The sequence below is a fragment of the Budorcas taxicolor genome, chromosome 7, assembly GCF_023091745.1.
Source record: "Budorcas taxicolor isolate Tak-1 chromosome 7, Takin1.1, whole genome shotgun sequence".
Taxonomy (NCBI): Eukaryota; Metazoa; Chordata; class Mammalia; order Artiodactyla; family Bovidae; genus Budorcas; species Budorcas taxicolor.
The window spans coordinates 81,856,920-81,869,555 of record NC_068916.1 but is presented as its reverse complement, the minus strand read 5'-3'; positions in this window follow the sequence as shown (position 1 = coordinate 81,869,555).

Genomic DNA, 12,636 nt, shown 5'->3' with positions numbered 1-12,636 from the left:
ACTTCCATGGGAACTTGCTCACCATTACACAGGTACAACACCGTGTTGCTCAGTCACTCAGTCTCATCCAACTCTTTGCAACCCTATGAACTGCAGCACGCTAGGCTTCCCTGTCCTTCACCATTTTCTGGGGTTTGCTCAAAGTCATGTCCATTGAGTTAATGATGCCATCCAACCATCTCACCCTCTGTCATCCCCTTCTCCTCTTGCCTTCAATATTTCCCAGCATCAGGCTCTTTTCCAAAGAGTCGGCTCTTCGCATTAGGTGGCCAAAGTATTGGAGTTTCAGCTTCAGCATCAGTTCTTCCAATGAATATTCAGGGTTGATTTCCTTTAGAATGGACTGGATGAATCTCCTTGCAGTCCAAGGGACTCTCAAGAGTCTTTTCCAACATCACAGTTCAAAAGCATCAATTCTTTGGCATTCAGCCTTCTTTGTGGTCCAACTCTCACAACCATACATGGAAAAACCATAGCTTTGACTAGACGGACCTTTGTTGGCAAAGTAATGTCTCTGTTTTTTAATATGCTGTCTAGGTTTGTCATAGCTTTTCTTCCAAGGAGCAAGTGTCTTTTAATTTCATGGCTGCAGTCACCATCCACAGGGATATTGGAGCCCAAGAAAATAAAGTCTACAATGCTGTGTAGGACAGGAAAAATAATTTTCCCAGTAGTCTTCTAAGTTCTGTGGCTGAGGTCTCACCCTACCCTCCACCGCCCACAATAAAAGACAGATTAACAGGAAAAAAAGAAAAATAACGTGGATTATGGATACCCCACAAAGATATGAGACTCCAAATGAGTGAGGTTTATATGAATTAAGGAGAAGGATAGGATCTAGGGGTTCGACTCGGGAAGGCAATTCATGCAAAGGTGAAAAGAGGCAGAGTTTGATAACTGAAGTTGCCCTGCCCAGCAGGTAAGTCTCTCAGGGGAAACAGTGATCTCTGGTAATATATCCTTTCCTGCTATAGGTCCCCATTCTAATGTAAATTTCCCTTATAAAAGGAGTATTACTAATCTTGTTTTCAGAGCTTTTCTTGGGTCTGCAATTCCTCAAATTAACCAGCTCAAAGTTTCCTTATGCCAAAGAGGCCTATTTTGGGAATGGTCAGTTCTGCTATTTTCATTTAGACGGAAAGGGAATCAGTCTTAAGGGGCAACTCTAAGCCCGTGTAGGACAGGAGCCTGTCGACTTGTCTTCCCTCCACTGTTGCACAAAGGACGGTTCTGCCAGTCTACGCAGACTCGAGGAGGCCCCAGGCCATCGAGCACCAGGCACTCACAGCGGTAACCAAGCCAGTTAGGCATCCTCCACTGGCTTTCCCTCCCACGCATTAACCTCTTCTAAGAGAGAAATTATTTCCCACTGCCTGCACTGATGTTCTTGTCTCAGGCTCCGTTTTTGGTTGGGGAGTGGGAATGCAAGCTAAGGTACTTTGTCTTCTCTTGGCACGGTGTTACCAGGTCAAGGACTTACTAAATATTGATGGTTCTGTTTCTCATAGATTGAAGAAGCAAATGTCTAGAATATCCCAGTAAACATATACTTTTCTTTGGCTTTTTGTTACATACATCTCTTGCCTGTTTTTCCACAGCTTTTTTACCTCACAGGCACAAAACCTACTCAGCCCAAAACTCTGCTACAACAGCACATTACACTGTGACAACTCAGATACACTGTCTTCCTGGATCAAAATGTTTTGGTCCAACTTAAAATGTTAGCAGTCTATCTGCCTATCATGTGCAGCAACTGAGAACCCCTAGCAAATATATTTAAGTTAATTTCATAGTGTGGGTTTGGCCCCCAGTTAATTCTTTTGTTATTTTTATAGAAATATGAGTAAAAGAACATCTCTGATTACTGCTAGAATCACATCTGGACAACTGCACGTAAACTCTAAGATACCTAGTCCACCTCAGATAGTTTCCAAAAACGTCACTGGTTCCAGTACAGTTTGTATAATGCCTGAAAACCCTCTGCAGAAGTAAGATCCAATCCCAGATCCTAACCCCATGGTCTGTGCCCCAGAATCCAGACAATATTTTTTGCAAAAGTTGTCTGTGTCTCTGTGTGTAAGACCGAGCATTTTACAACTGACCTTTCAAGAAATGCCACAGATCTATTTTTTAAGAAAAATGCAATGCCTCCCTTAGCATTTCCTAATTTAGAAAGAAAATTAGTTTTCATTTAAAATCATCGGCAAAATTTCCAAGAACAATAAAAGACTCCTAAATAAAATGTATTTATTCTTGGATTACATAGCTCCCTTCCTGATCTCATGCTGAGATAAAACTTTTAATTCTCTCTCTCAACCCTGCTTAGTTTTTATCCCCGAAAGCAAGTTGATTGGCTCTCAGCTCTACTCAGTTTTTTATCCCAAGACTAATGAGGAATGAAAGCAGAAGAGAGAATTGGAGAGATTTTCCAAACTAGTCTAAAGAGGCTATTGAAATTTCCTTTGGTTCTCTCAGGGCAACTTGGGGGCTTCTAAAGAATTTAAGTATAAATAAGCAATTTTCACATAGCAACAACTTTGCTGTGGAAACTAAATGAATCTCACAACAGCTTGTGGTCTTGTATAAATTTGTTCTTTTCTTATCTTTCTTTGTCCTTTGTCTAAAACAGCAAATTTGTTCTTAAAGGGCCAGATACTAAATATGGCTTGTGAGCCATACAGTCTTTGTCACAACTGCTCAACTCTCTTGTAGATTGAAAATAGCTGGAAACAATATGCAAGCAAATGAGTATAGTTGTGTTCTAATAAAACTTTATTTATAAAAAGAGGCCAGCCTTCCAACTACATTTTCCCAACACATGGTCTAGAACAAAACTTATTCTATAGGGTGAAGTTACATTGTTTTGTTTCTATGCCATCCTTTCATCCCCAGTGATCCAACAACTTATATTTTTGTTTATTAAAATATATCAAAAGAGGAGAGATATCTTTGTGGTACATATGTAAATAAGCATATAACTGTGAAAATTTTCCAGAATATGAAACACAACTGAAAATAATAAGGAGCTGTTTACACTGATGGATCGTCCAAGTTCAGTTTCACAGTGTGTCTGCTGTACTTTGGAAGTTCAAGAAAAATGCTGCTCCTCGTAATGGACAGTGGTGTCAAACACAGAAATAAATAAAAATGCAAATGGAGCACTGGCTCATGCGGATAATGGCTAAATAAAACTATTTCTAAAATGAGTATCTTCTTGACCGAAATAGACATGTTCCAGTCTCACAGTAATCAGTATGCTGTAATCCATTCCATAATATATAGCACAGCCTGGTATGTCTGACGTGACATCGATAGGCTGAGGTAACACTCAATATTTCTTCCCTCTCTGCCTTATTTAAGGTTTTGTAAAAGATCTTTACAGTGATGTGAATCTCTGAAATCATAAGTAGAAAGTGTTATACAAATTTTTCTCAGGAACGTTACACAAAATTTTCTCCGGAGAATATTCATAAGGTGGCTCAGTGGTAAAGAAACTGCCTGCCGCTGCAAGAGATGTGGGTTCATTCCCTGGCTCGGGAAGATCCCCTGGAGGAGGAAATGGCAACTCACTCCAGTATTCTTGCCTGGGAAATCCCATGGACAGAGGAGCCTGCTGGGCTATAGTTCTTGGGGTCACAAGAGTCAGACACGACTTAGTGACTAAACAGCAACACAACAGTCCACAGCTTTTCAAGAGACTCTCCATGATTCCAAAGTACAAAGAATCACGTCATTAATGAGCAAGTGAGAAAGAAGTAAACTGTTCCCTAAACCTGAATTTTAGTCCACTTATAGGGTACGACTGGAAAGGCAGCAGAAAAACCCAAGTTAAAATATTCTCACCATTGAACCTCAAACGTCACTACGACTTGATAAATGTGTGTTCATTATTACGCTTTATTTCAGTTCCAGCTTTAAAATGTCTTTTATTTTAAAACATTCTTTAAATATGGAATGTGCTTTTAGCAAGTAAAAATATTTGCTAAATCATTCAGTTAAATTTGATTTTTGTATGGGGTATATTTATACTAAAAGGTTAATCATTGTTTATCTTAAATTCAATTTTAACTGGGTGTTTTATATTTTATCTGGTGAAACTAGCTGGAAGCAATATTACTCACAGCATTGCAATGAAAAGGAGATAAACTACTTCAAATTCATGACATTTTTTGAACATATCATAAAACTGAAGTTGCAGAACAAATAACTTGTTCAAAATTTCAAGAGAAACGGGCACCTACTGGGAGAGAGGAGACATAAGCATTCACTCACCCAGGTTAAAAGCAACCACACACCAGTAAAGCTTCAGCTAAAATAACTGATGCACTGTTGAAACCAGGATAGGACTGGGCAGACAGCATGAAACAATTAGGAGCCATAGAAATCAGAATAGCTTATATGCTCAGTTCTTTTTTCCCTCTATAAACCCCACTGGATGCTCCCACACAAAAAGAAAGTGCCTTAAAAAATATCAATTTTAATGCAAACCTTGGAGAGGAGAACAGCCACATGGGAGAAGCAAGCACACCTTGTCTATTTCTCCAATCTCCCTACAGAACAAAGCCTTAATCTGTGGGGAAGGGGCAATAACAGTGATGCTGTCCGCAGGACACAGATGAAAACTTGCAGCGGGAGGAGGGAAACAGAAGACAAAAGGCTAGTCCTATGTTATGGGCAGGAATATACACTGGACCCCAAATTACAACCAGGACAGGGGTAGGAAAACTGAGAGGGACATATTTCTAAGATCCTCCTGAGACTGGGATTTAGTCACAGCCATTGACAATGTTCCATTCCACTGTCCTCCACCACCAAGGAAAAAGTTCAAATAACAAGTAACAAGAAGACTGTGGTGAAATGGACATCAGAGGGGTAAGAATATACAAAGAAACCCTCCTGAGGCAAAGTAGAAAGGGAAGACTTGGAGTGCAGGACCAAACTGACAGGATAACTCTCAGATTAAACACAAGGCATCCACATTTGCAGCCTGTGGGGCATGGAAGGTAACCATAGCAACAACAAACTTCAAACCCAACCTAACAGAACAGAACCCAACAGAAACATTCAGCTTTCAAAAAATACTATGAAGTATACAAAAAGGAAAGAAAGATGACACAAAGCAAAGCAATCATTGGAACCAGATTTGGGTATGACACATATGTGGAAACCATCTGATAGGTAATTTTAAAATAATGGTGATTAATATGTTAAAAGCTCTAAAGGAAAAAGTGGGCAACATGTAAGATCAGATGAGAAATTCCATCAGGAGAGAGAAACAATCAAATGAAAATGCTGAAAAGGAAAAGCACAGAAGCAAAATTAAAGAATGACTTTGACAGGTGCACCAGTACACTTAACGCTACCAAATGAAACCATCAATTAACTTGAAAAGAAGACAATACAAATCACCCAAAATAAAACACAAAAAGAGTGAAAAATAAACTAAAATAATTAAGAGCTGTGGGACAACATCACACATTTATAACACTCACATAACTAGAAACTCAAAAAGAGAAGAGAGTGAAAACAAGCCAGAAAAAATATTTGAAGAAAAAAATGGCGAAGAATTTTCCAATATTAACTACAGATGCCAAACAGCCAACCAAGCAGGAAAAATACTATTATGCACACAGACACACTCACATCTTCAAATGTCATATTCAAATTGTTGAAAACAAAAGGCAAATGTGAAATTTTTAAAGCAACTAGAATAAAAAGAAACATTACACACAGAGGAAGAAGGAAAACTGTAACAACAGATTTCTTATCAGAAACCAGTAAATCGGAAGACAGTGACAGACATCTTTTAAGCGATGATATTGGGGCTGGGAGGAAATCATCAAACTAGAAATCTATAGTCTGTGAAAATAACTTTCAAAACTAAAGGAAAAAGACTCTCCTCAAACAAATAAAAACTGATGAAATTCATTGCCAACAAATCTATTCTAGAAGAAATGCTAAAGCAAGTTCATCAGGCAGAATGAATATGAAGTCAGACTAAAACTTGAATATGCAAAAAGAAATAAAGAACACCAAAGACTGGGAGAGAATATCTGCAGATGATACACAGATAATTATGCCCAGAATAAACAGCTCTCAAACCCACCCCCCAAAAGAGAAAATACACAAGCGCAATATTTTTAAATGGATATGTTTCTGAGCGGATGCTCAAAGAAGACGTATGGGTGGAAATAAACATGAAAAGTTGTTCAGCATCCACTGGCAATCATTTGTTGTTGTTCAGTAGCTAAGTCATGTCCATGTCTTTGCAACCTATGGACTGTCTTGCTAGGCTCCTCTGTCCTCTATGATCTCCTGGAGTTTGCTCAGATTGATGTCCATTGAGCTGGTGATGCTATCTAAACATCTTATCCTCTGATGCCTCTTTCTCCTTTTGCCTTCAATCTTTCTCAGCATCAGGGGCTTCTCCAATGAGTCAACTCTTCACATCAGATGGCCAAAGTATTGGCGCTTAAGCTGCAGCAGTCCATTTAATGAATATTCAGGGTTGATCTCCTTTAGGGTTGACTAGTTTGACCTCCTTGAGGTCTAACAGTTTCTCAATAGTCTTCTCCAGCACCACAATATGAAAGCATCAGTTCTTTGGTGTTCAGCTTTCTTTATGGTCCAGCTCTCACATCTATACATGACTACTGGAAAAACCATAACTTTAATTATATGGACCTTTGTCAGCAAAGCGATGTCTCTGCTTTTTAACACACTATCTAGGTTTGGTAGTTATTAAAGAAGTGTAAATTCAGGCACAATAATGTAGTGATATGGAGAAGGCAATGGCACCCCACTCCAGTACTCTTGCCTGGAAAATCCCATGGACAGAGGAGCCTGGTAGGTTGCAGACCATGGGGTCACTAAGAGTCGGAAATGACTGAGCGACTTCACTTTCACTTTTCACTTTCATGCACTGGAGAAGGAAATGGCAACCCATTCTAGTGTTCTCGCCTGGAGAATCCCAGGGATGGGGCAGCCTGGTGGGCTGCCGTCTATGGGGTCACACAGAGCTGGACACAACTGAAGTGATTTAGCAGCAGCAAGGTAGTGATATACAGAATGGTTAACATTAGGGAAAGCTGAGTTAAGAGCAGAGACTCTGGATATCTTTGTAAATTTTCTGTAAGAACAATATAATTTCAACATAAAAAAGGCAAGGGACATTTTCCACTGTTGAGACTTCAGTAACAGAAATCACAGTTACTAGTAGGGAGGACACCAGAAGAAAGAGGACATCTTTAGGAGGGCTAAAGGTACGCTTTGGCTAAGAAAGTCCCTTGTTAAGTTCTCCTTAAAAGGAAACCAAATAGATTACCTCAAAATATCCCTCTTTGACATAAAGATAATTTTGAACTGATGGTAATTAAGAAGTAGCAAAAGCAGAGAAAACCTCTCTCCCTTTTCTGCTTAAAGGCAGGATACAAATCCTCCTTTCAGACTCCTTTCAGACTCTTATCAGAGGTGACACCAGAGAAATCTACAAACTTTAACTCATCAGTTTCCACCCATATATTTACCTTCCCAGTTGGCTGCCCTTGGAAGCCAAAAAATACCTTCCTAGGCCTGTCATTTCTCTGCAAGTTTAATGTTTTTGGTTGAAGATGCTCTATAAGCTGGGACTCAAGCTGCCATTTTGAGTTACTTTTGGTTTAAGTTTCTCCCATTATGTGTGCTGGAGCATTAATAAACTATTTTTCTCTTGTCAATCTTTTTGTTAAAAGAGTCCCAGCTGAAAACCTAAGATGGTCAGAGGTGAAGTTTTGCCTCCCCTTCACCAACAGCGTCTCAAAAATGTCCAAGTGACACAGATAGTACAAGTATTAATATATTCTGGTATACGCCTGTGAGCTTTGGCAGTCACATCTTACTCCCCATGTCTGATCAAGTCTCTGGTGAGGAGTTTTCCTTAGTTGTTTCTGTAGTATCTGCCATATGTATCAGGTATTGTAGTATTGACAGACTAGAGGAAAAGGCAAGGAGTTTCTCAGAAAGTGAACTGCCTGGTAAATGTAAGTGATCTTCCTGTTACTCAGTGCCGGTTTATTACAGTGTCCAATAATGAAACACATTTAAGTTGAAAAGTGGTCTATTTTGGTGGTGATTGAGCTTGTCTTAATGACTACTTCCACTTGCAGTTATGGACAATTTTCCTTTTCATTTAAGACAATTCTAAGACCCCACCAAGGCAGAAGCTGATTTGGAGCTTCATGCCAATCTGGCTTCACTGATTGGGCCTTGGTAAGCTCACCTCTTAAACATTATTATTCTTCAGTCTTAAGAGTCTTTTTAAGAAAAAATTAAAATGTTAAAGAATAGTTTTGGATCCAAGACTTTTAGTGTTCAAAATCCTTTTCAGGTGTGCTCACAAGTAACCATATAACATCTGGTGAATTTCTCAGAAAGTGTTGGTCTACATAGCCTTTGACTGCAGTTCATGCTTCTATCAGTTAAATTTAAAATAACCAAAAATACGACTTAATTTCCTCCACTCATCTCCACACACAACCACCTTTTAGGAAGCCAAGTACAACCTTCTTTTTGGCCAATGAACCATACACCAAAAACCACATTTCTGCAAACGTATCAAATAGACCTCTGTGAAGAAGTTCTAGCAAGTGCTCCAAATAATACTTCTCTACATGGCATAAATATGTAGAAAATCACTCTTCGCTTTGTTGAACTAGTTAGACTTTGTTGTGGGGCAGGGGCAAAAACTGGCTTTCTTTTACTCTTCTTTACAAATTACTTACTCTGGCTCAAAAATTGAAAATTATACTCTGAGAACAATGCTTCTCCTTTCATCGCCCGTCATTCTCTGCACTCAGTGAACAGAGAAACCATTGCACCCCGAAGTTCTCCAGAGGAGTTCCTTGTCCTTCTTACCCTAATCAGCTCTACCTGTGTATCGGTCTGGGCTCTCTCTACCAGCTTTGCTGTTCCAGAGAAGGCAAAGAGCCTCCCTCCAGCAAGAGTCATCCTCTGTCTGAGTGTAGGCTCCTGGGCTCAGGCCCCGCCTCAAGAATGTCTTGCACGTCAAGTTAGTGCCCTCCTGACCCCCAAGTCATCTCTTGATTTCCTTTCCCATAAGAATCGCAGGGTATGTCATTTGTGTGTGAACTAGATGCTCTCAGGGGGATGGAGGAGGAGCAGCAATAGACCAGGGGCAGGGCCATAACTCCTTAGCTTACTGCACGGCAACTATCAGTTTATTTTCCTGTTTCTTCCTTTCGCTATAAGAATCTTGAGGGCAGGGATTATGCCTTGGTATTGTATCTGACAAAGAATAAATGTTCAGTACATTTAAAAACTGCTTAACAACTGTTTTGTTTAATCTGCGCAATAAACAGAAATAAATACCCAATCAAAAAAAAAAAACTAATTGGGGATTTTTATCTCTACCGAGGATAGTGACTGTTTTGGCTCTTTAATAAAATTTTTGTCTAGATATATGAGATATATTATTTATAAATAAGAATCTAATACTCAGCAATGGGGAAAAAAAAGCAAGAAATTTAAGACTATTGAAGTTCGAAATGCTTCTCATGTGTTACATAACCCTTTTTTAAGCCTAAACTTGGGTCACAATGAGCTTGTTTTTAGCCTTGAAATGATGCTGAATTAAATCTTTAAAAAGTAATTAACTACTTAAACTTGGACATCATGGTTTTTGCAAATGGGAAATGAACTCACAAGTGGAGGTGAACCATAATTTGATTTTGTGTTGGGGAGTCAGAAAAATAGAACCTGCATGCTAAAGCTCTCCATCCATAATTGCATATCATTGGCTTTATCTGGAAAGCTACTAGCCAACTACCAAAAACCTAGTCAACAAGTTAATATCTTTGGCGGCATGCAGTTCCTTAAACTGCCTATCATCCTGGAGCGTACATTTTCACTTGGCTTCCTTAACAGACAGAGAAGAAAGAATAATACCAAGAACTCCACAGCTGCTTCTGCATAAGGCAAGGGTTTACCATCCATACTGTAGTATTTGGCCATCAAATCACTTTTTACACTCCATAGTGCATGTCTGCACAGCAAGGAAGGAAAGGGAGTTGGAACCACACGGGGCCACATGAGAAATGGAATTGCTTCTCTTGGCATGAAGTGCTAGGCAATCTATAAAACTATTCCCTGGGATACACCCGTCTTTCTTTATTGACTTCAAATGATCTTAAGGCTGGAACAGCCAAAGTCGAGGTGGATGTTCTCCACATCTTGACACCCACGGTCCAGTCCAAGAGTTGCCAACAGGCCTTTGAGGGAACTGCTAAGGCACCCTGATTTCCCTTCCCCTTAAGAGACACTGGGAGGACCATATATTATAGTGATTAATAGATTTGAGGTCAGCAGGCTTCAACTTAAACAGCTCTGCTACTGTCTAACCTGTACTGAATCTTCTCTGAGTCTCAGGTCCTTTATCTGTAAAATGAAGATATTAACACTTACCTCGTAGCCTTTCTCAGGGAGAGAGGAGAGGATGAAATGAGAATAAAAGAACTAAAAAACAAAGCCAGCACATAGTAAGCACTATTGAATAGTTACTATGAGTACAATGTTCTCTTCTTCTCTCTCAGTGTCTCTCCCTGTTCCTTTCCCTCTCTCCTGCCTCTCTCTTTGTGCATCTATGCTGCCTCTGCTTCAGGCATGCAGAGACATCTAAGAAGACCCACAGTCCCTACACAGGCGGCACCTCTGCTTAGAGACCCCACTGGCTCTCATTCAAGACTTTATCACAGGATGGCTTTTGCCAGCTCTTAAACACTACTCAAGTGCTTTTGCTTGTTTAAAGCATCCTTCTTCCAACTGTTAATTGAAGTTTGCTTTCCACCTGTTACGTTTTCTTAAACAATTTACTTACTTCAGTGAAGTGCATTGTGCCACCTCTAAGTCCAAATGATGGGATGCTAAAATTAGAAAGCTTTAATTTTTGGTTGATAGTGAATATTTTCCTAAGGGTAAGAACTCCTGGGATTTACTCTCTCAACTTTCATAGGTAATACATAGCAGTGTCAACTGTATTTACCATACTGTATACTACAAACCTGGTACTTATAACTGGACTTCTGTATCTTTTGACTGCCTTCATCCACTCCCCCCTCCCCTCTCCTCTGCCTTTTGTAGCCATAAAACTAATCACTTTTTCTTTGGCCTTGTTGGTTGGTTGGTTGGTTTTTGAAGTATAATTGATCTACAACACCGTATTAGTCCTATTATACAGCATAGTGATTTCTATACTTTTCAAAATGATGACCACAATAAGTCTAGTTACTATCTGGCACCATGCAAAGTTATTACATTAGTATAAATGTTATCCTCCACACTATACATCTCATGCACGTGATTCACTTGTTTCGTACTTGTACAAAACAGACGTTTGTATTTGTTAATCTCCCTCACTATTTCCTCTCCTCTCCCCACCACCTCCCCTTCGGCAGTCCTTGCCACTGCAATTTTAAATAAACTGTCGGTGTTCCTAAGGAAGTTTCCTAAATGAACTAAAAGAAAAATCACTATGATTGGAGAGGAAGAATAGAAAAATAAAAAAAAAAAACATAATGGAGACTTGTATTGCTCTTAAATTAATTTCTTAACTATTGGAGTCAGTGCTTCTTATAATGCCTTGCGTTTTTCTTTAATTTTTTTGAAGTCTGCAATTTGTGGGATCAAAAGTTTTCTACTTATAAAAGTAGCAGTTTCTTTTTAACACCTACAATCATAGCCAATAAACTGAGCACTGACTGGAATAGAAGTGGAGACTTCAAACTTACAGCCTAGATATGCCCAAGAGCATGCTTCTTCAGTTTTCAGGGTTTTTTCCTCAAAACTTGAATCATTATCAAACATCAGCAATTTTGCACATAAAGCCTAGATTTCTATTCTCTTATTTAAAAGTCAGACTATGACAATTCTAGAGCAACATTATCTTGTGGTGACAGTCCACTTTAGCAGAGTAATGGCTGTGTCCATTAAAAACAAAACTAAAAAGGCCAGCACTGCTGCTGAGCTGGGTGTGGGAGGTATAAAAGGAAGGGAAACACTAGGGCGGCAGTCAGGCCTGTGTGGTGTCACTGACCTGGGCAGTGGACTTGGGGGTGAAGGAGCTTCCAAGAGGAGGAAATAAAAACAACAAACCATTCATCACATGGAAAAAGAGAAAGGTTTTCTATTTCTTTCATGCTATAATTTTATGATATGATGAATAATCACTAAACTTGTTGCAATAATCATTTCATGATGTGTAAATATTGAATCATGATGCTATATACTTTGTGAGCCTTTTAGAAACCTGTACAAGGCTGTATGTCAATCATATCTCAATAAAACAAAGAAGAACCAGCAATCCAAAGAACGTCTCAAACAAAACTTATGAAGTGTTCTCATATATGGAAAAGATAATAAAAGGTAAAAAAGACAAATAAAGGGCATTTATGATAGCGTGAAGATTTTTTCTTTTCAAGGCAAATTGCAATCAAGTCAGATCTCTCACCTACAAATGAGACTAAGAGTAGATTGGAGAGAAATAAAGAAACTGATAATGTGTTTAGAGTCCCTGAACAGTACTTGATCCACAGTACATACTCAATAATTGTTGGCAATCATCAGCAACTAACAAGAAAACAAGGA